The 27,630-nt window shown below is 38.4% G+C and overlaps 1 pseudogene; it reads left to right on the top strand.

Moving 5' to 3' along the window:
• Nucleotides 1-254: 254 nt before the first annotated feature.
• On the top strand, nt 255-21,656 carry LOC100349481 (probable ATP-dependent RNA helicase DDX46; annotated as a pseudogene).
• The last annotated feature ends 5,974 nt before the right edge of the window (nt 21,657-27,630 follow it).

Genomic DNA, 27,630 nt, shown 5'->3' with positions numbered 1-27,630 from the left:
CCCTGATAAATACACCTGGGCTGCAGCAGGTGAGAGCCCAAGCACTTGGGCCACTGTGAGAGACCCAGATGAAGTTTCCAGTTTCTATCTTCCACTCGGCTGAGATTTGGCCATTGCTGCCTTTTCAGAAAGTGAACCAGTCTATGGAAGATCTCTTTCATTCTCTCTCTCTCTCTCTCTCTCTCTCTCTCCCCCTGCAGCTCTGTCCTTAAAATAAATAAATACATATTTTTTTAAAAAAAGCTATCACTAGTATGACAATCATCAAAGAATTTGTGGATGCTGATAAGAAAGGTGGGATGGTGGAGAATGACTACAATGTCATGGAGTGTTCTTCAGAGGAAGATGTTGACAAAATGGAAGAAGCTCTTAGAACCATTTGATCATAGAGAAACTGAATATGACTCATTCAGAAAAACATAAACATTGAATTCTGAAGTTCCAGAACTGGTAAAGTGTCTCAAGAAGAGGTTTGTGTATTTCAACTAGAAATGGAGGGTATTACAATCAAAGGAAAAAGTTACCCCAAACCAGTTCATTTTTGGGCCCAATGTGGAATTGTCATGAAGATCTTAAATTCCATCAAAATGCATGGCTATGAAAAGACCATACCATTTCAAACCCAAGGAATTCTTGCTATAATAACAGGATGAGACTTGACTGACATTACTAAAACAGGAAATGGAAAGACTATTACTTTTTTGCTGCCAATGATTAGACACAATGTGAATCAGAAGTCATCAGAAGAAGGAGAAGGTCCAATAGTTAGGATTTCAACTTGAGAAAAGGCTTCACAAACTACTAAAGAATGTCCAAAGTTTTCCAAGACCTTGGGACTCACAGTGCTGCGTGTTTATGGAGAAACTGAAATCAGTCCTGACCTGAAAAAAAGTGCTAAAATTACTGTTTTGCATACCTGTTGAAGGATTGACATGCTAGCAACTAAAAGTAGTCCAGTCACAAATCTTTGAAGGGTGAAAATGAAATAGATTGTTGTAGATGAAGCAGATAGAATGTTTGATATGAGTTTCGTATAACAGGTAATGTACATCATGGTTAGTGACAGCCCTGATTGTCAGAGAATTTTGCTTTCAGCTACTTTCCTCAGAGATATGGGGGCTTTTGTTCACAGAATCCAGAATAAACCCCTAGAAGCCAGATTGAGAGTAAGAATGTGATTTGCTTGGATGTGGAACAGGCAATTGTGATTGAAGAAGAAAAGAAATTCTTGAAGTTGCTTAGGTTTCTGGACAATGATCAAGAGGCAGGATATGCTGTTATATTTGTAGACAAGCAGGGACATGCTGATGGTCTTCTGAAAGACTTAACGAGAACATATTATCTTTGCATGCCTCTCCATGGAGGCATTGCTAATATGACAGAGATACATCATAAATGACTTTAAGGATGGAACCTTATAGTTTTCATGGTCCCCTCTGTTGCTTCTTGAGGTTTAGATGTGAAACTTCCAAATCTTATGGTAAATTACACTTAACCCCACCATTATGAAGATTATGTGTACTAAACAGCATGGACTGAAAGAGCAAGCATCAAAGGTTATGCCTATACTTTTATCACAGAAGATCAGTATGGCTTTACTGGTGACATCATTAAATCTTTTGAATTGTCAGTACTACAGTGCCTTCTCATCTCACGAAACTGTGGAGCAATTTCAAGTACCAACAGAAAGTTCAGGCAAAAATAATTTAAAAGTGTAATAGATACTGTGGTAAGGGATTCAAGTTTGAAGAAACAGAACAAGCTTTGGCTTACAAGAGGAAGAAGTTAAAAAACATGGCTCTTGGTCTACAAAATGCAAGTGCTGATGATGCTGCAGTCTATAGAGTGAATTAACAGCATACTTAGTTCACAAGAGAGTAAAGGATATGGCTGCTGCTGGAACACCCACTTTTCTGGCTCCAGCTGCAGAAATACTCAGAAATTACAAAGAGACTGACTCTTAAAAACAAGGGTCAGAAGAATCAGGTATCCCGTAGATGTGATGCAGCAGGCACCAATGAAATTCTCAGAGTTGGCATTGTTCTGGCTTCCACTGTGTCTGCAAAACCCACTGCAGAGCAACGTGCTGAAAAGATTGACTGTAAATTCAATTATGTGCCTCTATAGACACAAGAACTAGAGAGACAGGATAGTAACAGAGTGAATCTTTATTTATTTATTTATTTTGACAGGCAGAGTGGACAGTGAGAGAGAGACAGAGAGAAAGGTCTTCCTTTGCCGTTGGTTCACCCTCCAATGGCCGCTGTGGCCGGCGCGCTGCAGCCGGTGCACCACGCTAATCTGAAGGCAGGAGCCAGGTGCTTATCCTAGTCTCCCATGGGGTGCAGGGCCCAAGCACTTGGGCCATCCTCCACTGCACTCCCTGGCCACAGCAGAGAGCTGGCCTGGAAGAGGGGCAACCGGGACAGAATCCAGAGCCCCGACCGGGACTAGAACCCGGTGTGCCGGCACCACAAGGTGGAGGATTAGCCAAGTGAGCCACGGGGCCAGCCCAGAGTGAATCTTTTAAGAGATAGGCAAAAGAATAAGAGATCAGTAACTTCCCGCACACTGCCAGGTGGAAAGTCACCTCTAAAGAAGCTCTGCAGAGAATCCGTGAGCAAATTGAAGCCACAGTTACAATCAGAGGATATTACTTCGTTCTTGGCAAAGAACTCAGGAAGGAGAGCAGAAAGTCAACTTGGCAATTGAAAGTGTTCAAGTCATCACTTCTAAAAGTATCAGTCTCACTTCTACAGACTGTCTTTTAGGTGCTCTATCACTTATGTCAGGGAGAATATATGGTATTTGTTTTGGACTGGCTTATTTCACTAAGTATGATTTGAAGTATGATTGAAGAGATCTTTCACATCCTTGGTTAAATTTGTTCCAAGGTATTTGATTTTTTTTTTGTAGCTATGAGTGATTGGGATTGATCTTGAAGTTTGTTCTCAGCCATGGTATTGTCTTTGTATACAAAGGCTGTTGATTTTTGTGTATTGATTTTATATCCTGCTACTTTCTGATAGTCTCTTAGTAGAATCTATTGGATGCCTTATATATAGAATCATGTCATCTGCAAAGGATAGTTTTACTGCCTCCTTCCCAATCTGTATCCTTTTATTTATTTTTCATGCCTAATGGCTCTGGCTAAAACTTCCAGGAATATACTGAATAGCAGTTGTGAGGGTGGGCATCCTTGTCTGGTTCCATGTCTCAGTGGGAATGCTTCCAACTTTTCCCTGTTCAATAGGATACTGGCCATGGGTTTGTCATAGGTTGTCTTGATTGTGTTGAGGAATATTCTTGTGTACCCAATTTGCTTAGGGTTTTCATCGTGGAAGGTTATTGTATTTTATCAAATGCTTTCTCTGCATCTATTGAGATAACCATATAGTCTTTGTTCAGCAGTTTGTTAATGTGATGTATCACATTGATTGATTTGCAAATGTTGAAATATCCCTGCATACCAGGGATAAATCCCACTTGGTCTGGATGAATAATCTTCTGATATGCTGTTGGACTCGACTGACAAGAATTTTGTTGAGGGTTTTTGCATCTGTGTTCATTGGGGAAAATTGGTCTGTAGTTCTCTTTTCTGTTGTATCTTTTTTAGTTTTAGGAATTAAGGTGATGCTGGCTTCATAGAAAGAATTTGGGAGGATTCCTTCCTTTTCAATTGTTTTGAATAGCTTGAGAAGCATTGGAGTTAGTTCTTTCAAAGTCTGGTAGAATTTGGCAATGAAACCATCTTGTCTTAGACTTTTATTTATTGGGAATGTCTTTATTACTAATTAAATTTCCATCTTGGTTGTGGGTCTCTTTAGGTTTTCTATGTATTCATGGCTCTATTTAGGTAGATTGTATGTGTCCAGGAATCTATCCATTTCTTCTAGTTTTCCCAGTTTGTTGGCATAGAGCTCTTTGTAGTAATTTTTGATGATTTTATTTCTGTAGTGTCTTTTGTTACATTTCCTTCATCATCTCTAATTTTAATGTTGGTCTTCTCTCTCCTTTTTTGGCCAGTTGGGCCAATGGTGTGTCAATTTTGTTTATTTTTTCAAAAAACCAGTTCTTCATTTTGCTGATCTTTTGTTTTTTATTTTGGATTCAATTTTGCTGATTTTTTCCCTAATTTTAATTATTTATTTTCTACTACCCGTTTTAGGTTTAGTTTGCTGTTGGTTTTCCAGATCCTTAGATGCATTAATAGCTCATTTATTTGGTGCCTTTCCAATCTCTTGATGTAGGCACCAATTGCTATAAACTTTTCTGTTACACTACTTTTGCTGTATCCCATAAGTTTTGATATGTTGTATTGTCATCTTCATTTGTTTCCAGAAATTTTTTAATTTCTCTTTTGATTTCTTCAAAATGCTTCATTCAGGAGCATGTTGTTCAGTCTTCATGTGTTTGCAGCTTCATTTCTTTGTGGTGTGAGAACCTGCATAGTATGATTTTGATTTTTTGAATTTGCTTTTTGAAACTTGCTTTATGGCCTAGCATGTGGTCAGTCCTACAGAAAGAGCCATGCACTGGTGAGAAGAATGTGTGTTTTTGCAATGAAAAGTTCAATAAATATCTGTTAGCTCCTTTTGGTCTATAGTGTCAATTAACTCTTTTGTTTCCTTGCTGATTTTTTTGTCTGGTTGATCTGTCCATTGTTAAAGTTGGGGTATTGAAGTTCCCCATTTCTATTGTATTTGAGTCTATGTCTCCCTTTAAATCCCTTATCATTTCTTTTAAATAGGTGCCCTGTAATTAGGTGCATATACATTTATAGTAGTTACATCTTCCAGTTGAATTGATCCCTTAATCATTACTTAGTGCCCCTCTTTGTCTCTTTTAACAGTTTTTGTGATAAAGCCTATTTTGTCTGATATTAGAATGGCTACACCAGCTCTTTTTTGTTTCTGTTGACATTGGATATCTTTTTCCATCCTTTCACTTTCAGTCTGTGTGCATCTTGTTGGTTAGATGTATTTCTTCTAGGCAGCAAACAGGTGTGTTTTGTTTTTTAATCCATTCAGCCAATCTGGGTTTTTTAACTAGAGAATTGAGGCCATTTACATTCAAGGTGAATGTTGATAAGCAACAACTTTCCCCTGCCATTTTTCCATAAATATCCTATTTTTCACTTTGTATTTCTTTTTTTTTTTTTTTTTTTTTTTTTTTTTTTTTGACAGGCAGAGTGGACAGTGAGAGAGAGAGAGAGACAGAGAGAAAGGTCTTCCTTTTTGCTGTTGGTTCACCCTCCAATGGCCGCCACGGCTGGCATACCGCGCTGATCTGGTGGCAGGAGCCAGGTACTTCTCCTGGTCTCCCATGCGGGTGCAGGGCCCAAGCACTTGGGCCATCCTCCACTGCACTCCCCGGCCACAACAGAGAGCTGGCCTGGAAGAGGGGCAACCGGGACAGAATCCGGCGCCCCGACCGGGACTAGAACCCGGTGTGCCGGCACCGCAAGGCGGAGGATTAGCCTAGTGAGCCACGTCGCCGGCCTCACTTTGTATTTCTTTTGTACCTTTGCTAGGAGATTTTCTTCCTTTACCCTCTTTTGTAGTAATGACCATGTTTCTATGTTTCTGTGTGCAGCATATCTTTAAGCATCTTTTGTAAGGCTGTACAAATGGTGACAAATTCTTTCAATTTCCATTTATTATGCAAGGTCTTTATTATGGAAGCTCTCATTCATAATTGAGAGCTTTGCAAGGTGCAGTATTCTGGATTGACAGTTGTTTTTTTTTTTTTCTTTTAAGACTTCTTGAATATATCTTGCCATTCTCTCCTAGCCTGTAGGGTTTTTGATGAGAAGTCCTCTTTGAGTCTAACTGGAGATCCTCTGAAAATAATCTGGAATTTCTCTTGTGCATATTTTAGAATCTTTTCTTTATGTTTTACTGTGGAGAGCTTGACCACAATGTGTTGTGGTGAAGATCTTTCCTGATCATGCTTATTTGGAGTTCTATGTACTTCCTGTACTTGGATGTCCCTTTCTTTCTCCAAATTAGGGAAAGTTTCTGTTATTACTTCACTGAAAAGACCTATTAATTCCATCTCCCTTTTCATACCTTTAGGAGCTCCTAGAACCCATTTGGTCATTTGCTAGTATTCTTTAGATTCCCAACAGTGATTCTAGTTTTGTAATTTCTTTTTGTTGTTGGTCTGACTGTATAATTTCCTGTGATTTGTCTTCTAAGTCAGATGCTCTTTCTTCACTGATTCTGTGGTTAAGATTTTCCACTGCATTTTTTATTTGATCTATTGAATTCTTCATTTTCAAGATTTCATTTTGCTTTCTCTTTAAGATCTCAATTTCATGAGAGAAATTTTCTTTCATGTAATGTATGGATTTCCCTTGTTAGTGCATTTGCTTCTGATTTCTTCTAAGTAATCCTATGTTCAATTTTTTGAATTTCATTTCTGGCGTTTCTTTAGACTCTTCATCTTCACAATCTAGTATTGAAATGTTGTAGTCTTTTAGGGGCATCATATTGTGTTCCTCACACAATTGTTGTTTCTTGAATTTGTGCATTTATTATTCAGCATTTGTGGTGATACTTATTGGTTTGTTCTTTGTTTTTGTGCTGTGACGGCTTTTATGTTTGGACTATGTGTGTGTCCCTTATTGATATCTACAGAACATTTCATGTTACAGCTGAAGAATACACATTCTTTTTTAAAAAAAGAAAGATTTTATTTTATTTATTTAGGAGATAGAGTTATAGACAGTGAGGGGGAAACACAGAGAGAAAGGTCTTCCTTCCATTGTTTCACTCCCTAAATGGCTGCTGTAGCCAGTGCTGCACCTATCTGAAGCCAGGAGCCAGGTGCTTCTTCCTGGTCTCCCACGTGGGTGCAGGCGCCCAAGCACTTGGGCCATCCTCCACTGCACTCCCGGGGCACAGCAGAGACCTGGATCAGAAGAGGAGGATTGTTCAGGAGACTGAACAACATGTTCCTGGATGAACAGTGGGTCATAGAATAAATCAAAAAAGAAATAAAAAAAATTCCTGGAAATGAATGAAGATGACAACATAGTATATCAATACCTATGGGATCCAGCAAAAGTCTGGGCTTTCATGTGGAGACAAATCAGAAAAGGCTGATTCTTCCAAACCGTGAACAAGAATAAATGATTCACTTCTGTTTATACCATGTAGACTTGAAAAGCTTGACTCACACATTAAGACCTGTCAGATGAGTCTAAATTTTATCTTTGGAGACATGAAATATGTCCCATTGCAAGAGAAAACTGATTGTAACAGAGAATTGGGACAGGGGAAGGAAGGCTGATTTGCTGCTCGTCAGTTTTGACGGGTCAGGGTACAAGTGAAGAATACCACAATTTGCATGATCAGAGTCAGTGAACTCATAAGGCCTCCATAGCCTTGGCAGCCCATGACAAGAGCCTAGGGTGATTACTGATGCCATAAACAAGAGTGTCAGTTGTTAAGTCAACAACAGGAATCACTGTGTACTTACTCCTCATGTAGGATTTCTGTCCTTAAGGTGCTGTACATTGTGATTTAATGCTATAACTAGTACTCAAACAGTATTTTTCACTTTGTGTTTCTATGTGGGTGCAAACCGTTGAAAGCTTTACTTAATATATGCTAAATTGATCTTCTGTATATAAAGAGAATTGAAAATGAATCTTGATGTGAATGGAAGGGGAGAGGGAGCGGGAGAGGGGAGGGTTGCGGGTGGGAGGGAAGTTATGGGGGGGGGGGAGCCATTGTAATCCATAAGCTGTACTTTGGAAATTTGTATTCATTAAACAAAAGATAAAAAAAGAATATCACAATTTGCATAACTGCTACAATCTGCAGCTGCCCTTGGAACTTTAGCAGCAGATGCCTGGCAGTGCTAAATTCAGGAAGCCTCAATTTAAGTATTTCAAGTTACATATCTATCACTCTTATCTGGAGGCAAAAAACTATACATAATTACTCAAATTCTTAAGGAAAAATTTAAGAAAATAAAGCAAAGAAAATCAACAAGGCAATGCTGTTGAAGAAGAATGTGTCACAATTAATTAGCAATTCTGTTAATAATTATTGGATGCCAGAATCCAGTTAATTCCTCTCATTCTTTAGAAACATTTCCTTGATTTCTTCATGCCCTTGCTTTGTACATTGAACTGTAAGACATTGTGATGCTTTGATAGTCTTTCCAAATAAAGATCTGGTGACCACTGACCTTTCTGGAGGGTGCACCATCAGCACTGTGCTGCCCAGACCGACGTGCTTAGATACCAGGGCCAAAGTGGCCATTTGTGCTTATTTTAGTTTATCAAGAGCATTTGTGGTGTCTCCTCAATCCATAGCCTATTGATATTTCGGGGTTTGCAATACAATGCCTATAAAAGTAAGAATTACTTCATCACACAGTCTCTGAATTCTTTAGGCACAACTTCTTTTAAATATCTAACACACTGTCCTGTTTTTGCCAAGGACGCCATCTTGCCCCTGGCACTCAGTACTGATCCAGTCTGACAGAAGAACAGGCTAAAAATAGCAGCAAGAAAGACATCCAGGGCTCCCCCGATGCTCTGAGGATACTTTTGCACTTTTCTTCTTCCTTTTTTTTGAATGGTGCAATTAAGCTAAAGGGTGGACTTCTGATATATGTAAGAAGGTATACTATACATGAAAAATACACACACAGTATCTATCTATTTATCTTTCTATTTATATATCATCTATCTGATTCATCCTAAGCAATATAAATGCACTTTTCTGGTCTCATATTCTGATTATTTTGCTTGTATTCTTCTCTCAGGCCAGGTACAATCAGAGCTTTTGCTGTACTGGAATTATTCTTTGCTCTGACCACAACTTCACACTTCAAGTACCTGGCATCTGGCAATAATTTAGTAAATGCTTAATACATAAATTAATAAATATATATTGTAATATGAGAGCATAGCTTACACTGCTGTTACAAATGTCTCCAGTGTTTATTTCTTGCTAATGCTTTAATTCCATCAGGATCAACTGTGACTCCATTTATGTGACTTCTGTCATTGGCTATATAAGCCTGACATCAATGGGTTGCAAAAGTATCATCTTTTTCCAGGGAAGGGCCTCAAATACGTATCATAAATATTCACTTTTCTTTAATTCCCACATACAAAACACACTTACCTACATTCCACAGGAAAGAAAGCTGTCAGTCATGGCATTTCCTTCATAGTGAACCCAGGGAGAGATGTTCTAGTTACAATTCAATTACATTACAGACCCAAAGAGTACAAATCACAGAGATATAATACCATGTTTTGCTCTGTGATCAACCAGTGGTTTGCATTGATGCAAAAACTTTTGAAATCAATGCACATGCAAAGACTTCAAAGAATGTGAACCAGGAAAAGCTACGCATGCGTATCAAATTTTTTCACACCAAAAAAAACATCTTTTATTTATTTTTTCCACCAATATTTGAAGAACCCTCATACATATGTGTACACATGAACACACATACTGGATATGGAGTTTACAGAGAGATCTTACATATTTGGAACACAAAATTGTAGGAAAACAAAATATAGATAAAAAATAACTAGTACTGAAACAGTATTTTACACTTTATGTTCTAGGTGGGTGCAAACTGTTGAAATCTTTACTTAATATACACTAAATCAATCTTCTGTATATAAAGATAATTGAAAATGAATCTTGATGTGAATGGAATGGGCGAGGGAGCGGGAGATGGGAGGGAAGTTATGGGGGGGAAAAAGCCATTGTAATCCATAAACTGTACTTTGGAAATTTATATTTACTAGATAAAAGTTTTAAAAAATATAGATAAAATGGTTGCACAATAAAAACAGATGTGTCTCATTCTACCTTCATTTCTTGCTGTCATTTGTTACAAGCAAATGTGATCAAATGGGGGAAGAACCTGGGTCTTCAGATAATTTGTTTTACCAAGGTTGATCAAACTAAAAATATAAACACAGCCTAATGATAATTGGGGAGGAATTTTTAAATATATTTTTCAAAATTCTCCTATTTCTATTATTTTTAGTTTTTTTTTTTTTTAATGAAGGACTACATAGTACCTCGTGGGAGCATGTTCAATAAATGATCTCTTAAATTTAGAACATTTCAGGACTTTTTCACAAAATGATTTTTTTCCTTGAGAAGAAAGCTACAATCCCAACTTTTACATATCAGTCTTTTGCTACCCATGTTACTACTCTAATTAAAGCTATTTAAATGTTTAATTTATGCCTGATCTATTCAGCCACCAACATTTATGGGACATCTATTATGTGCAAGTTTCCACTAGGCATTCAGTAAATATCTTTAACAATGAAAAGATATTAATTCCTAATAAAGATTTCTCCAAAATTGGCTTTCACAAAGGAAAAGACTTAAGATTTAAGAGTAAAATTAGTTATTTACTTATTGAACCAGGGAAACCTTTGACAACTTCAGTTTGGTTAATATTAAACTGATGAGTTAGTTTCCATTCTAGTGTCAAAGTAGCCTGAAAGTCTTACTGGAAATATTTGTTTGGAATGTGTCTTCTTTTAAGCTACCACAAATATCTCAAAAATGCCAAATGTTGCAAAGATTGCAATTCAAGTGACTGCTCTGTTCATCTTTTTATTTTTTATTTTTTTATTTTTTTTTTATTTGAAAGAGTTACAGAGGAGAGGCAGAGAGAGAGAGAGAGAGAGAGAGAGAGAGAGAGATCTTCCATCCATTGTTTCACTCCCGAGATGACCTCAATGGCAGGAGCTGCACTGATCTGAAGCCAGGTGGCAAGAGCTTCTTCTGGATCTCCCACAAGGGTGCAAGGACCCACACACTTGCGCCATCTTCCACTGCTTTCCAAGGCCATCAGAGAGCTGGATGGAAAGCGGAGCAGCCAAGACTCAAACCGGTGCCCATACAGGATGCAGGCACCCCAGGCAGTGGCATTACTTGGTATGCCACAGCACTGGCCCCTTTGTTCATATTCTAATCTAAAATCAGTATTGATCATTGACTTAACTCTTGCATGTCTCTACTTATTAACAAGAAAAACAACATCTTTTTTCATGCTTGGCCTTCCACAGTAAGACCTTCTTTTCTCAAAATTGATTCAAAATACTGAAACTATGCTAATATAACAAAAGCAAGGTTTTTTTTTTCTTTAAATATGTTTTCCTTTTCTCCTAGGGTACGGGACATATGTGTTTTAGATAAGCTTAGTGTTACACATCTGTTTTCACAGAACTAATAGATTGCGTAACAATTCTAAATTTCTCGTCAATACTCTAGATACATTTACCATAACCTGTTCCTACTTCTTTCTATTAGTCTTTAATAGGGCTTCTCTAAGTGCAATCCCAGACCTGAAGTTCAAATTTAAGTGAAATTAACAAATTACAGGGGCTGGTGCTGTGGTGTAGCCACTAAAGCAGTTGCCTGCAGTACCAACATCCCATATGGGCACCGGTTCAAGTCCTGGCTGCTCCAGTTCCAACCCTGTTCTCTGCTATGGCCTGGGAAAAGCAGCAGAAGATGGCCCAAGTCCTTGGGTCCCTGCACCCACATGGGAACAAGCTCCTGGCTCCTGGCTTCGGATTGGTGCAGCTTCAGCCATTGCCGCCAACTGGGGAGTGAACTAGCAGATGGAAGACCTCTCTCTCTCTCTCTGTCTCTCTCTGCTTCTCCTCTCTCTGTGGAACTCTGACTTTCAAGTAACTAAATAAATCTTTTAAAACAAAACAAAAAAGCACAGTAAATCTAGGGTCCTAAAATAAGGAAATAATTTCAGGAAGTAATATAAACTCATCATTAGATATACTCCAGTATGTGGTACTCTTAATTTATATAACACTAGCTTCTAAGTTGTTATAGAAAAGTCATTTTTGTCATTTTATTGCTAACATTGTATCCTAGAGTACAAAAGAAAACCAAATCCATGCATTGTATAAAAAAGGAAAAATACAACATCTGTTGACTTTGTTTGCAGCTATTTTCAAAGTCTCTCAATTTCCATGAGAATTTGCTACAGGTTTTTCTGTGTTCAAAAATCTAGAGGCAGGATTAGAAATTCGAATTAAAAAGGCATACATCCTGTTCTCACATTAGTTTTTGTGGTGGAATGAGGAGGTGAAAAGGTCATGCCAAGATGGCCACTGACAACAGAAACTGCCTGGCAACAGGCCGTGATTGGATGGCTTCGGAAACCACATGACAACAGAGCCTGACTGACAGCAGGCCGTGATTGGATGGCTTTGGAAACTGCCTGGCAACAGGCTGTGATTGGTTAGGGCATAGACCACCCCTTGACTGGATTGGCTGCCTTGGCTACATAAGCAGCTGTTGCAACTGAAATAAAGGAGTCTGCGGGCTACTCGCTTCTGGCCTGCTTTCACCCAACTCCCAGGGTCTGTGTGGGGACTCCATGCCTCTTGCCCCTACCACGCTCCTCCTCTCAGAACGAATCCTCTCAGAAGAAATTAACCTCAACAAGTTTTCACTAAATTTACATATTGCTTAAATCTTCTAGAGTTGTGTGAGCTTTTCCACTAAAAGCTGTCTAGTAGATACGTCCATTGCTATCTAGCAAAATAGTGTGATGGTAGAGAAGAAACCCCTGTATTATTTAGTACAAAAACTGAACACATGCACAGTGCCTGCTAGGAGGCAAATAAATAAACTTCTGGCTGCTAATTTAGCTTTGAAATCTCATTGCAGAAGTTTGGTCAATGTTAGAGATCCTCTTAGAGATTTGAGTGCAAATCATAAAATCCCTGCCCTCAAAAGAAGCGACCTGTACTTCACAAAGCAGGATATGATTATATATAGCTACAATTATTGGGTGCCAATTATCCAGCCAATGCTCAATATACCTTATTTCTAACTGCACAAAAGGTTTCAAAACTCAATGTAAATAATATTATGATTTTATAAATGAAAAAACTGAAGCTCAGAGAAAATAAGTAATTTGATAAGTAGAAACATCTCAAATAGCTAACTCAGTTATCCATTCTCACATATGAGGAACTCAGGCCTGCTGCCCTTGTTCATTGTCCCAGGCGTTTGTGAATTAGAACTGCAGTGTCCAACAAAGTAACCATTAGTTTCACATGTCTAGTAAATATTTGACTTGAAATGTGGCTAGCCCAAATTGAAATTTATTAAAACAAACAGTGAATTTCAAATACTTAATGCCAAAAAGTAAAATATCACATTAATAATTTTTACATTAGTTACATGTTTGAAATATTGAAAAGTACTTTATGTAAATATAAATATGGGGTAGGTATGGTGCCATAGTAGGATAAACTGCTGCCTGTGATGCTGGCATCATGTATGGGCACTGGTTCAAGTCCTGGCTGCTCCACTTCCAATCCAGCTCCCTGATAATGTGCCTGGGAAAGCAGCAGAATTTGGGCCCTGCACCCCTGTGGGAGACCTGGATAAATCTCCTGGCTCCTGGTTTTGGCTTGGTCCAGCTACAGCTATTGTAGCTATTTGGGGAGTGAACCATTAGAAGAAAGATCTCTAACTCTACTTTTCAAATAAATAAAATAAATCTTAAAAAAATAAATATATTAAATATGATACTATTTTGTATCCATCAGATTAAATAAAATATGTGATTAAAGCTAATTTAATTCATATCTTTTTCCCTTTCTTAATTACCTTTGTGTCCAACATTGGTAGTTTAAAGTGTAGATATATTGGATAGTACTGCTTTGGAAAATGGTATAAGTAGTTATCAGTATGTTTCATATTGCTTTTTAGCTTTTTTGCTTATTACTTTTCCTCCCCTAAAAACATGAATGTGATCATTGACCAGATGCATAAAACTTTTATTGGACTCATTAGCAAAGTCTTTTTCCTTGAGCACTTGAATTAGCGGATATGAAATACGTAGAGTGCTCCTGAAAAGCTTTTTGGCTACAATGCAAGTTTATTGAAGCCTGAAGAGAACTTAAGTACTTTTAAACTAGAGCCAATTCTTGTTTTCTGTTTTGTATTATTTCTGTAGTTGCAAATGTATTGGAAAAATCATTTAATGAAAATATTATTACCTTTGTAAATTAGTTGTACGCATGTGTTGACTAATAAGAGAGATGAAGGTTCAAGGCAAGACACCAACCAATCTCTAATTCAATGATAAAAGAGACATTGCAAATTATTGCCATTAAATCTAAGAGCCACCAAGAGTTACCATCTTGGAAAGATACTTAACGAGATCCCCTTCTACATTTCAGTGCAAATCATAAAATCTCTCTGCTCTCAGAAGAAGTCACCTATGCTTCACGTATCAGAATATTATTAACCACAGCTACAATAATTGAGAGCCAACTATCCAATGAGTGCTCCACAAACATTACTTCTGAGTTCTTTGTTTATAGCACATACTCTCTTCATGGCCCTGCCTTCTGTGACTTTCTTAACCTTTAACCTGAAGGGATACAATGAGCCAGCTAAACTCATTCAATATCTCCAAATTAAAAAAAGCTCATCTAAATGATAATTTTAAAAGGAAAAAAAAAAAGAGAAGAAACAAATTCAGCCTAGTTTATATTTTGTAATTTCTATATTAGGATCTATTTGATATTTGCCTTTCTTGAGCTCCCTTCTGGTTTAGTTCATTATTTCCCCAAAATAAACCATCTTAAGTGTCCATTTTGCTTCTCTTCTACTATTAGTAGGGGAAATGATCCAGGTGTGATTTTCATACCAAGATCTAAGAAAAATGCAGCTTTAAAAATCCAAATGCTCATTTAATATGTCAAAGGTGATAGGATTTGATATTTTTCATATTCAGATGTTAAGTATAAATGATACTGGAACTAAACAACTCCTAAACCACACATTGCTATCTCTTTCCATCAAGGAGTAGAAGAAGAGATACCCATATGAATTACAAGTAAACCCTGATGATTTGTCCATATGAACTGTTAAGAAATGTGCGGAGCTCAATATGAGCTCCTAAGATGTGTGCTTTGCAGATTTAGATTTTATTTCTCTTCTTGCCTGCTTGTTTTGAAGACTATCCAACACTCCTTGGAGGAAAAAAAAATATTGCCCAAAGAAAGGGATTTCAAATTATTTTGATTATAGCACTAAGTTTTCTTGACATCTCAACTCCCCCAATTATTTCATCTCATTCATATGAATCAATTAATTCATTTTGAAGATTTCTTCATGGTGTCAACAGAGATAAGTAGATTTTTGTCATGACCTTCATAAAATCAATCACCAAGAACAAAAACAGGGTCTCCAGATCTCTGAAAAGTTTTAATTGGCAAATGTCATATAACTTGCATAAGTGTGCAATATTCATTTAGTTATTCAAATTAATTAATAAATTTAATGATCATGTTGTAGGCATTTTTAAGGACTGAAATATAGTGTCAAGGCTAAATAGAATTAATGATGGAGAACAGATTCCTAATTATCTCTAATTCTCTTTACAGGTAATAAGCTTTGTTCTTTATCTTTAAAATCATGAATGTATTAGTCCCATTAGTATCCCACACATTAGTGTCAATGTTGAATTTGGCAATTAGACACCAACATAACATTGATTTTAATGTAAACATTTTCTTCAAAACTTTCTCTCTGTGACTATTCATTTTAATCTTTAAATAGCTCATGTGCAAATGAAACGCACCTTTAAGAAACCTGTTTCTTGAGCCGGCGCCGTGGCTCAATAGGCTAATCCTCCACCTTGCGGCGCCGGCACACCGGGTTCTAGTCCCGGTCGGGGCACCGAATTCTGTCCCGGTTGCCCCTCTTCCAGGCCAGCTCTCTGCTATGGCCAGGGAGTGCAGTGGAGGATGGCCCAGGTGCTTGGGCCCTGCACCCCATGGGAGACCAGGAAAAGCACCTGGATCCTGGCTCCTGCCATCGGATCAGCGCGGTGCGCCAGCTGCAGCGGCGGCCATTGGAGGGTGAACCAACGGCAAAGGAAGACCTTTCTCTCTCTGTCTCTCTCTCTCACTGTCCACTCTGCCTATCAAAAAAAAAAAAAAAAAAAAGAAACCTGTTTCTTTTGAAGAAAACAAATAAAAATGGACCTCATTCTCTTTAGTGATTGGCTAGAACTCTTGTTCATGGCTCTACAGAGTTAATTTTCCCTTTTTCTAAGGGATAGACATGTAGGTAATCTTAAATTTTTCATTAATAATCAAGGCAATGCATTTCTTTTTACAAATTCTTTCCAACCTGGATTGTTGTATCTAAAATTTGTAATGTTTTAAATAAACATGTACATGTGATATAATATATGTGTGCATTATCTTATATGTATATACACAATAGATGTATGTATGAAGTTCTCAGAAAACTTCATGAAAATGTGAATTATCATTTAATTCCATTCCTCTGTGAACTATTTGGAGTATCCTCATATTCCAAACTAATCTTTAGAAAGATTACATGAGGCAACACCTCACACTTTTTATGTGGAAGTAAGGAAAAAGAATTAAGCATTTATATTGACATTTCTATATAAATTTTATTTGCAAATAGCCAGATATCCCTAGCTAGTTAGGAAAAAGTTTTTATTTATGGAATAATTCCAGTTTAATAAATGTTCAAGTGATGTTAGAATTGCAAATTATCATTTAATGGTCCCTAAGATAATAAATGATTCAGAGAAAAGACACTAACAGATGTAATCATTAAATAATTATTGACAAGGGTCTTTACAAATGAAAAATTAGGTAGTCATGTCTTAAATCCTCTGATTAACCTCAGAGTCTCTAAAAGTGAGAAACCAGAAAACTTCTTGGTGTGAAGGATACAGCACCAACTTTGAAGTATTCTTACCAACAGGTAACCAAAATCTAATGAATACCACTTTCAGGAAATATAAAGAAAAAAGTAAAATTGTGCAATAATTTATCTCATAATTGACATGGTTTTTTTTTGATGTATCAATAACAGACAAAATTGAGAGAGGTAGTTAGAACAGTCTTAGCTAAAGAGACTTGGGGGACTTGAAACACACGCAGAAGACCATGTCTGGTTCCTAATACTGACAAACCAATTAAATATATTTAATTTAAAATCTTTAATATCTGTACATGAATAAATGTGGCATGGGATGATACCAAAGAATTATCATGACATTTGTTAAGGGTTGTTTATGCAGATCCTAGTACTATTCTCTTGCATGTGCATTTGAAATTTTTCATTAAAACTCTTTTAAACAGGAAAGATACTGTAATATTTTACATTTTTGAACTTCACTAAATGAGTGTCCGTTTCTTCTCACCTTCATCTATATTTTAAATTTTATTAATCATTACTATTGTCATGTTAATTTACATTTCTTTAATTATTAATGAGATTGAGCACATGATTAGCCAAGGTTAGAGCCTGACATAAAGCCTATCTCCAATCAATCACCTTTAATATGTACTATCTGACCTTTGCAATCTCTGTTCTCAACAGGCATAAACTTCTTGCCATTTTGAATATTTTCTCCAATAATATGATATTAGTTACTTTCTCTATTCCTCCGCCTATTCTATATATATTTGATTTCAACATGACATCTTTTATCTATATATCTGATATTGGTAAGAATCACTACAAAATCTTTATGCATAGATAACCTTGACTCTAGTTAAATAGTTCTTAATGTTACCTTCTGTAATGATAATTGTAGGACTTAAAAAGAAAACCATTTAGCCAAGTTTATGCACAGATATGAAATCCTGCCAAATCAATACATATTTTTATTTTCATTTTTACTGTAATTGGTTCCACAGACTGTTCATCTTTACTCAGTACTATTGGACAGTAGTATAGATCTTTTATCAATATGTCCTCACACAACTACTTCTTTTTTTTTTTTTTTTTTTTTTTGACAGGCAGAGTTAGACAGTTGTGGGGGACACTGAATCCCCGGAGAGGCCTAGAGGAACTTCCTGAGCCTGCCTCAAATTTGAAAACCTGTCTTTTAAGTTTCAAATCGCTCCTAGCAAACACCCCAGCCCCAGGGCACTTCTGCCTAAGGATCATTAAGGTGGTAGAATAGGAGTGGCTAGGACCCTTTTGCCTCACAACACCCTACCCCTTGCCCGCATCCACTCATCTGCTCTGTACCATCTGCTCTGTACCTCAGCTATATATACACCTCCCTTTTACAATAAAGTGAGACCCTGCTTCCACTGGGCTCCACACTGCGCCTGATTGTCCCCCGGGTTTGGGGAAGGCTGAGTGGTGGGTGGCACGCTTTCCCCTCCTCAGTCAAGGCAAGCTGTGGGCAGCCTGCCTAATTCTCAGGTGGTAGCGAGGAACAGTCACCGCAGACAGTGAGAAAGAGAGACAGAGAGAAAGGCCTGCCTTTTTTCTGTTGATTCAACCCCCAAGTGGCCGCCACGGCCAGAGCATTGTGGCTGGCGCGCTGTGCCGATCCAAAGCCAGGAGCCAGGTACTTCCTCCTGGTCTCCCATGCGGGTGCAGGGCCCAAGGACCTGGGCCATCCTCCACGGCACTCCCGGGCCACAGCAAAGAGCTGAACAGGAAGAGGAGCAACCGGGACAGAATCCAGTGCCCCAACTAGAACCCGGGGTGCCAGCGCTGCAGGCGGAGGATTAGCCTAGTGAGCTGCAGTGCCAGCGTCACACAACTTCCTGACAAAGCAGTCATTAGGGCCATTGAAATGAAGTATCTAAAAGACCCCATCTCTCTGAACCACATAAGACAATCTTTTCAAAGGCCACCTTTCAACACCATAGGACAGCCAACAAGAGAACATCTATAATGAGCTCTATGCCAATATTGCAGCTTGAAGAAAATATAGAAGAAAGAACTTCACCCATGCTACCCACATAAGATTACGGATTACTTCTCTTGAAGGGGGGAATGTTAAGGTAACTAGGTAGACATTAGCCTATGTGTATATCAGTGGCCAAAAAAAATGAGAATTTTTTCAAGAAAATAGAAATTTTATGTGGTTGAATGAGGGAAGAAATGTAGAAGCAAGCCTGACCAGCAATTACATATCTAAAGTATTGCTTGGTGGGTCCCATTCCTCTCCAAGGGGCAACTTGGGAGAATCTTCCCCATCCTTACTGGAGGGGTGGAATATATCCATTATGAAGCTCTGGGAATTCCACTCCTTGGCAGCCCTCCACTCAGTCATATCCCAGAGAGGGAGTGGGGAGGAGAACTGGAGGGTCTATACTCAGGCCATAAAAACTCGTCTGAATACAAACTAGGATGTCAGTTCTTTCCTGGGATGCCTGCATGGTCTGTCAGCATATTTCTCTTCATTACACACAGCAAACATGCTTACTGTTTAAAAATTAAAAAAAGGAAAAAATTAGGTATCTAAGGGACCATAGATAAAGTGAAAGCCCTGTATTGCAATTAATACTATTTTGTTGACAAAGGAACATTTATATTCATATTTAATTGCATCTTGAAATAACTTTCACTTTATAATTCATGTTATAATTCATATTAACCAGTAAATACCTACTCTTCATTAGTGCATGTGTGAAAAAAAATGGGCCTTATCCTTGTTATTCTCACTTTAATAATAATTGCCGAGAAGCAGAGAAAATGTATGATTAGATTAGCTGGTAGTACATCAGGAGTGATTCCTATGAATTATCTAATTCATTAAGTTTAAGTTCTATTATAAAACTATAAATTTTACCTTGTCAAAAAAGAAAATAGGGGCCGGTGCTGTGGCGCAGTGGGTTAATGCCCTGACCTGAAGCACCAGCATCACATATGGGCACCAGTTTAAGACCCAGCTGCTCCACTTCCAATCCAGCTCTCTGCTATGGCCTGGGAAAGCAGAAGATGGCCCAAGTCCTTGGGCCCCTGCATCCATGTGGGAGACCCAGAAGAAGCTCCTGGATCCTGGCTTCAGATCGACACAGCTCTGGCCATTGTGGCCAATTGGGGAGTGAACCATCGGATGGAAGACCTCTCCCTCTCTCTCTCTCTCTGCTTCTCCTCTCTCTCGGTAACTCTGGCTTTCAAATAAATAAATAAATCTTTTTAAAAAAGGGAAAATAATGACAAAGTCTGGAGGAAGTTTCTGCTATTAACTCCTAGTTCTAATAATAATGATCCCATTTTTAATATACTACAGCTTGTATTAGAGAAAATTACAAGGCATGTATCACTCTACTCATTTGTTAGCCTTATTTTTTCCCAGCTCATAGCCTTTAGACATCTATTGGAGCCCTTTATCCATCTCCACCTGGGCTCTCATCAGGGCCATAGCTCTCATTGAAGAGGTGTTTACTGAACTTAAATGACTTTTTAGCAAAATTGACTAATACGGGTATTAAAACTCCACCAACCTGTGAAAGCAATCATTCTCCTCTAAAATCCCCATAACAATGAAGGCAGGTGGGATGTTTCAGAGACTGATTGACAGTCCTATTTACTGCGTAAACTAACATTTGTTCTGACTCATAAGCCACCTTTTGTGTTTTTTCCCAAAATCTCTTAAATATAATTCTTCCCAGATGTCCTGCTAAATTATTTCATTTCATTTAGACTTTATCGTTGCTTTCTTCTTTTTTTTTAAAAAAAAGATTTATTTATTTATTTATTTGAAAATCAGAGTTACACAGAGAAGGAGGAGAGGCAGAAAGAGAGAGAGAGAGAGAGAGAGAGAGAGAGGTCTTCCATCCACTGGTTCATTCCCCAATTGGCCACAACGGCCAGAGCTGTATCAGTCTGAAGCCAGGAGCAATGAGCTTCCTCTGGGTCTCCCATATGGGTGCAGGGGTCCAAGGACTTGAGTCATCTTCCACTGCTTTCCTAGGCCATGACAGAGAGCTGGATCGGAAGTGGAGCAGCTGGGACTCGAACCCAGCACCCACATGGGATGCCTGTACTGCAGGCAGAGGATTAATCTATTGTGCTACAGGGCCGGGCCCCAATTCTTTCTTAATAAACTAAAATTTAGATCCCTTTTTTCCCAATATTAACATGGAGAAGCAATTGATTTCAGGCACAAAATTCTAGTCTTGGTGATGAAGCATGCAATTTGTATAAAATTGGTAAACCATTTATGACTATGCTTTTATTGACTTTCAGCAGTATTAAGCATATAGGAGCTGTCATGGTCTATGTACTTGAATTTAAGATGAATTAGAGTTTAAGATGGTATTGCAGAAACCATCAGTTGTAGAAAAATATGCATTTTCAAAATGTTTCCATATTTGAGGGAGCAACAATTCTCCCAGATTAAAAAAAAAAAAACCTACACATCTGAGATGGATATTGTGGCATAATGGGGATAGCCACGGCCTGCCATGCTGGCATCCCATATGGGCATCAGTTCAAGTTCCGGCTGTTCCACTTCCAATCTAGCTCTCTGCTATGGCCTGGGAAAAGCAGTGGAAGATGGCTCAAGTGCTTGGGCCCCCGCTACCCATGTGGGAGACCTAGATGAAATGTCTGGCCCCTGGCTTCGGCCTGGTTCAGCCACAGCCATTGTGGCCACCTGGGGAGTGAACCAGTGGATGGAAAATTCTCTCTCTGTCTCTCCCTCTCCCTCTCCCTCTGTAACTCTTTCAAATAGATAAATAAATCTTTTTTAAAAACTACGCATTTCATCTTCATTTTTGATAGGGTAACCAATTAAATATGAGTAAATACTATTGGGTGGTGGTCCGAGACTATCTCTTTAAAAAGGGAGCTAACTGAGGTAGAAAGCTTACTTCTTTTCTGTGTTTTTCAAGTTATTATGGCTAGAGCTGCAGTAGTTTCCATTACATTGTAAGCATGAAGCTACCTTGGGGACAGAAGTTGTATATGAAGATTGGCAAAGCAAGGGGTAGAAGGATACTGAGACAATGCTACATTGAAGAATCCCCATAGTATTCTAGGGGTACCCACAAAAGTGCTTTGCCGTAATGGAAAGTACGTCTCTATTTTGGGAAGTTGTTTTAGGTCCTAGCAATTCAACACAGTTCCTAACTAGAAAAAGTTGCCTTAGCAAAATCTATTCTAATAACATACCTAGAATCAGAGTTGCAGTCTTTTGACTGTATAATAATTTTAAGAAGCATAAAATGAGGACACATTTTAGACTCCTGTTACTTACTTATGTATCTTAATGAGATGATTCTGTGGATACCATTTATATTTCCCTCCTGTCCTCATATCTTTGCAAAGAGGCGATAGCTTCTCACCAAAAATGTGATTTTATTATAATGAGCCAGACATTGAAAGATAATGAAAACACAATTCCTATCAATTGGATCGATTTCAGTTGCAAACAATGGAATATAATTACCATTTGCATCAAAATGGTTGCAACTGGAGGACATCATGTTGGGTGAAATAAGCCAGACACAGATGGGTACGATGGGAAGAATCACTATATTCCTAAAGTTGTATTTATGAAAAGCATGAGGTTTGTATTCCTTAAGTAAAAGTTTCTGGGAAAAAAGTTTAAAAAAATAAAAAACAAAAACCAAAAAGAAAGAAATCCCTGTGCACCCATTTTGCTGAAAAAATACAGTGTTTTGTGAAGCTGTTTCAAACATTTACATAACAAATAGTAAAGAATTACATACAACTACAGTTTTAATGATCTGTGACTTTTAAAATTTATGTGGCCAGCATTCTGGTATATCAAACAAGGCCACTACCTTCAATGCCAGCATCCATGATGATGGCTGTTTGTGTTGCAGCTGCTCCACTTTGGATCCAGTTCCCTGCCAATGGACTGGGAAAAGCAGAGGAAGCTGGTCCAAATATTTGGACCCCTGCCACCCACGTGAGATATCCTAATAAAGTTCCTGGTTCCTAGGTTCAGCCTTGCCTAGTGCTAGCCATTTCAGCCATCTTGGGAGTGAACCAGAAGACAAAAGATCTCTATCTCTGTCTCTCCCTCTCTCTCTGTTACTCTGACTTTTGAAATAAATAAATGTCTTTTACAAAAAAAGTCTATGAGTGAAGTTGAAAATATTTTCTTTTGATTATTGTTTGTAATAACGCTTGCTTATATTCCTGCTGAACTATGGTCTTTTAATTTGTTGAACCCTTTATTTAGTAGACCATTAAGCCTTTGACTATAATGTAAATTAAAATATTTTATCATGGGGCCGGCACTGTGGCTTAGTGGGTAAAGCTGCTGGCTGCAGTGCCAGCTTCCCATATGGGCACCGGTTCAAGTCCTGGCTGCTCCAATTCCGATCCAGCTCTCTGCTATGGCCTGGGAAAGCAGCAGAAGATGGCCCAAGTTCTTGGGCCCCTGCACCCCTATAGGACACCTGGTAGAAGCTCCTGGCTCCTGGCTTCAGATCAGTGCAGCTCCGGCCATTGCAGCCGATTAGGGAGTGAACTAGCAGATGGAAGACCTCTCTCTCTCTCTCTCTCTGTGTGTGTGTGTGTGTGTGTAACTCTGACTTTCAAATAAATAAATAAATCTTTTTAAAAAATGTTATCTCAAAAATTTATTGTAACAATCAGAATAAATTATATTACTTTTCCCAATAACTTTGTATATTCATTTTTAAAGATATATTTGATTTTATTTGAAAGGCAGAGTTATATAGGGGGACCGGGTGGAATGAGAAGGCCATGTGAAGATGGCTGCTGACAAGTGAGCATCAGTTACTCAGGAATGGCTTCAGAAACCCCCTGGGAAACCACCTGGCAATGGAACCCGCTTGGCAGCAGGCTGTGATTGGTTAGGGCATAAACCGCCCCTTGACTAGATTGGCTGCCTTGGCTATATAAGCTGATGTACAAACTGAAATAAACGAGTCTGTGGGCTGCTCACCTCTGGCCCGCTTTCACCCAACTCCTGGTGTCTGTGTAGTGACTCTGTGCCTCTTGCCCCCACCATGCTTCTCTTCTCAGAACAAATTCACAGCAACAGGGGGAGAGAGAGAGAGAGAGAGAGAGAGAGAGAGAGAGAGAGAGAGAATCTTCCATCTGCTGGTTTACTCCTCAAATGGCTGCAATGGCTGGAGCTGGGCCAGATTGAAGCCAGGAGCAGGAGCGTCTTCCAGTTCTCTCGCATGGGTGCAAGGGCCCAAGTTCTTGGGCCATTTTCAACTGCTCTCCCAGGGGCATTAGCAGGGAGATAGTTGGGAAGTAGAGCAGCTGGGACTCCAATAGGCACCCTTGTGAAATTATGGTGCTGCAGACAGCAGCTTAATCTGCTACACCACACTTTATATATTCTGAAGTTTAAATAGGCGAACACTTATACATTTATTGATCTGCATATAGCCACTATCTATTGTTTTTGTTATGTAAAAATCACTTCTCACTTCTGGAATCATACATTCTCTTTCTTTAGGCAATTCATTACATCCTCTGTAATTGGAGTCAATTCTGTGTCCTATGCCAAGCTCTAGCGCCTGAATATAGCTCCGTATGACCAAGCAATCAAATTATTTATTCCTGGTTCTGTAGCAACTGACACAAGCTGGACCAATACAATTCTTCTTAGGATATTTTATAAAAACTATATAGGAATATCATTTCCTTTTGCTGATGGAACATGAGGCTAGCAGTGCTGCTGGCTATCTGTCCCCTCACACAAAAAGCATTTTTTTTTTCTAGAGAATACAGAGTTAGTGACCTGAAAATAGAATTTGAGCTTATTGATTCACTGTGCCTGAATCCACACATGCCCTGTTATGAAAGTTCATGTTTTCTTTTCTGATTTAAACAAGAATAGAATTGAGTTACCTTATCCCAATACAGTCCTAGTTAAAAGAAAATTTGTATTGGGAATGGGATGCTGTAAATGACAAATACAAAAAAGAAGAAATGAACACAACCAAGTTACAACAGAGGTAAAAGATCTTTTATTTCCATTTTGGCAGATGAAAGGTCTTATTAGGCTGAATTTAGATCAACTGACTTAACAGCTACTCGTATCTTTAGAAACAGGCCATGTCACTACTGAAGTTAGGGACATTGGAAAAATATCAGGAAGTTGGAGTGTTAGTCAGAATTTGTGGCATTTAGTAGAGTCCTAAAAATATGTAAATATCGGGGCCAGCGCTGTGGCGTAGCAGGTAAAGCCACCGCCTACTGTGCCAGCATTCCAATATAGGCACTGCTGCTCCACTTCCAATCCAGCTCTCTGCTATGGCCTGGGAAAGCAGTAGAAGATGGCCCAAATCCTTGGGCCCCTGCACTCATATAGGAGACCTGGAAGAAGTTCCTGGCTCCTGGCTTCAGATCGGCACATCTGGGATTAGACTTGGCATCCATTGTGGCCATCTGGAGAGTGAACCAGAGAGGGAAGATCTTCTCTCTCTCTCTCTCTCTCTCTCTCTCTCTCTCTCTCTCTCTCTGCCTATGCCTCTATGTAACTCTGTCTTTCAAATAAAATAAATAAATCTTTTAAAAAGGCTTGTGTTTAGTTAATTTAAAAGGACAGTACACATGTTGCTGTTGTGGTTGTTGTTGTTAGGTATATTAGATGCTATCATGAAACGTTTTAAAATCTTTATGCAATTTTTAATTAAAAGAATTTAGAAGATACTATTGAAATCAAAAGACATACAGCTTAAGTATATATCTACTCATTATGGTGTATATAGTAAAATTTTAAAGTTTCTCTGGTTTAGGAAGTAAAAAGGATGAAAAGCTTTGGAGGAACTATCATCGCATACTGATTGATTTTTAAAATATTTATCATTTTTATGTGTCAATCATTGTGATACATCTATTCTGTAAAAATATATTTATGAAAAAAATGAGTCTGGACCTGCAAAGAGCCAGTAGTCTAGACTATTAAAAGAATAGGATCTGCAACAGCCAGAAATGGATATAGAGATAATTTGCCCATCAGTGTTCAATTGGAGAAAAAATAATTCATATTAACTGGTTTAAGCAGAACAGAATATTGACATATGATTTTAAAATTACCAAATACTAATATACAATGAATGTTATCAATGTTCAGTTGCAAGAAAAATAGTGTTTTATATAAAAAAATGACTTTTCAAAATGTTAAATAGCTTTCAGAATTATCAATAGGCTAAACTGGGAAGCAATGGCACCAGAATCAAACCTTCATGATGACAATAACGAACCTGCCACAATAGTGTAATGCTGTAGACAAGAAAGTACTATAATCAGGAAGCTACTTCTGCTAACGGCTCCCGACCATGTACTACCTGCTGCCTTCCAGCCTAGAAAAATGTCCTGCCTGTCAATGAAGCACACAAGACCTCGTACCATACTAAAGCTACACCTAAAAACCAGAAGACTCGAAATGCAGAAGAAGCAGAAGCAGGGTGTGGATCTGACCATCTACACCTAAATTATATGCAGAACCCTAGCTGCAAGGGCTCCTTGCAGTGCCTGAGTTCAAGTCCTGGCTTTGCTCTCCATGAAGCCTCGGAAGAAGCAGGTAATAACCCAAGTAATTGGGCCCCTGCCACCCATTTGGGAGTCCTGGCTTGAGTTCTTAGCGCCTGGCTTTGGTGGGACCCAGTTCTGGCTGTTGTAGGCATTTGAGGAATATCTAGTAGATGGGAGATTACCCACTTCCTCTCCCCCTCTGCTTTTCAGAAAATAAACAGGTATTTTAAAATGCAATTTTAATTTTCAGTCTGTGCTTTACAGGAAGGCTTATTGGAAAGAGGTTGGACTTTGGGCTGGATACTGAATGTCAATTCACCACATGCATGACAGAGAGCACCACGACTCATCTGCAATGTGGGAGGACAATATCCTGCTTTAAAAAGATCATGCTTCAGAAAGCTTCTTGTTCTTTAGGAGATGTCTGCAGATCTGCTTTGGGTTACTGATGCTTTTAAAAGCCACAATGACAGCTTCCTCTTTCCTTGTAGAGTTTTTAAAATTATTTATTGTTTAGTAACTGCAATATTCACTCAAGTAAATGTAAGATTTTTTTAAGATTTATTTACTTATTTGAAAGGCAGAGTTACAGAGAGGCAGAGGCAGAGAGAAAGAGGCCTTCCATCTGCTGGTTCACTCCTCAAGAGGCTGCAACAGCCAGAGCTGCGCCAATCTGAACCAAGAGCCAGGAGCTTCTTCCGGGTCTCCCACACTGATGTCAGGGCCCAAGGACTTGGGCCATCTTCTACTGCTTTCCCAGGCCATCAGCAGGGAGCTGGATCAGAAGTGGAGCAGCTGGGACTTGAACCAGTGTCCATATGAGATGCTGGCACTTCAGGAGGTGGCTTTACCCACTTTGCCACAGTGCTGGCCCCATAAACATAAGATTTTAAGGGCCAAATACAGCTGCTAATTTGGTAGTTTTTTACTTCAACTAATCAATTAACATAGACAAAATTCCACTGTGAAAAAGTTTCAAAAGCCTTTAAAAACAATTCACCAACATCATTATGACTACATAAAAGCATTGAAAAGTGAAATGAATTTAGTCTCAACATATGTTGCTTTTGTTTTTCACGATTACATCCTATGTCAACAGTGGTAGATTTTTTTCCTCCATATTAAAATAAATTAAAGAACACCATTGTTTTGCAGAATAGAATTATTCTGCATAAAAAATTTAGCAGCTGACAAATTGTTTATATTAGCATCAAGCCACAGAGGATAATATTCCAAATTTTGTGGTTTTACTGAACTGGCTTTTTTTAGATTTTTTCTTATGTGAGAAAATTACCACTTGAAACCTATCAACAGTCTCATTTGTGAGATGGTGAGATTT

The sequence above is a fragment of the Oryctolagus cuniculus genome, chromosome 6, assembly GCF_964237555.1.
Source record: "Oryctolagus cuniculus chromosome 6, mOryCun1.1, whole genome shotgun sequence".
Classification (NCBI taxonomy): domain Eukaryota; kingdom Metazoa; phylum Chordata; class Mammalia; order Lagomorpha; family Leporidae; genus Oryctolagus; species Oryctolagus cuniculus.
This window is presented reverse-complemented; position numbering and strand designations above follow the sequence as displayed.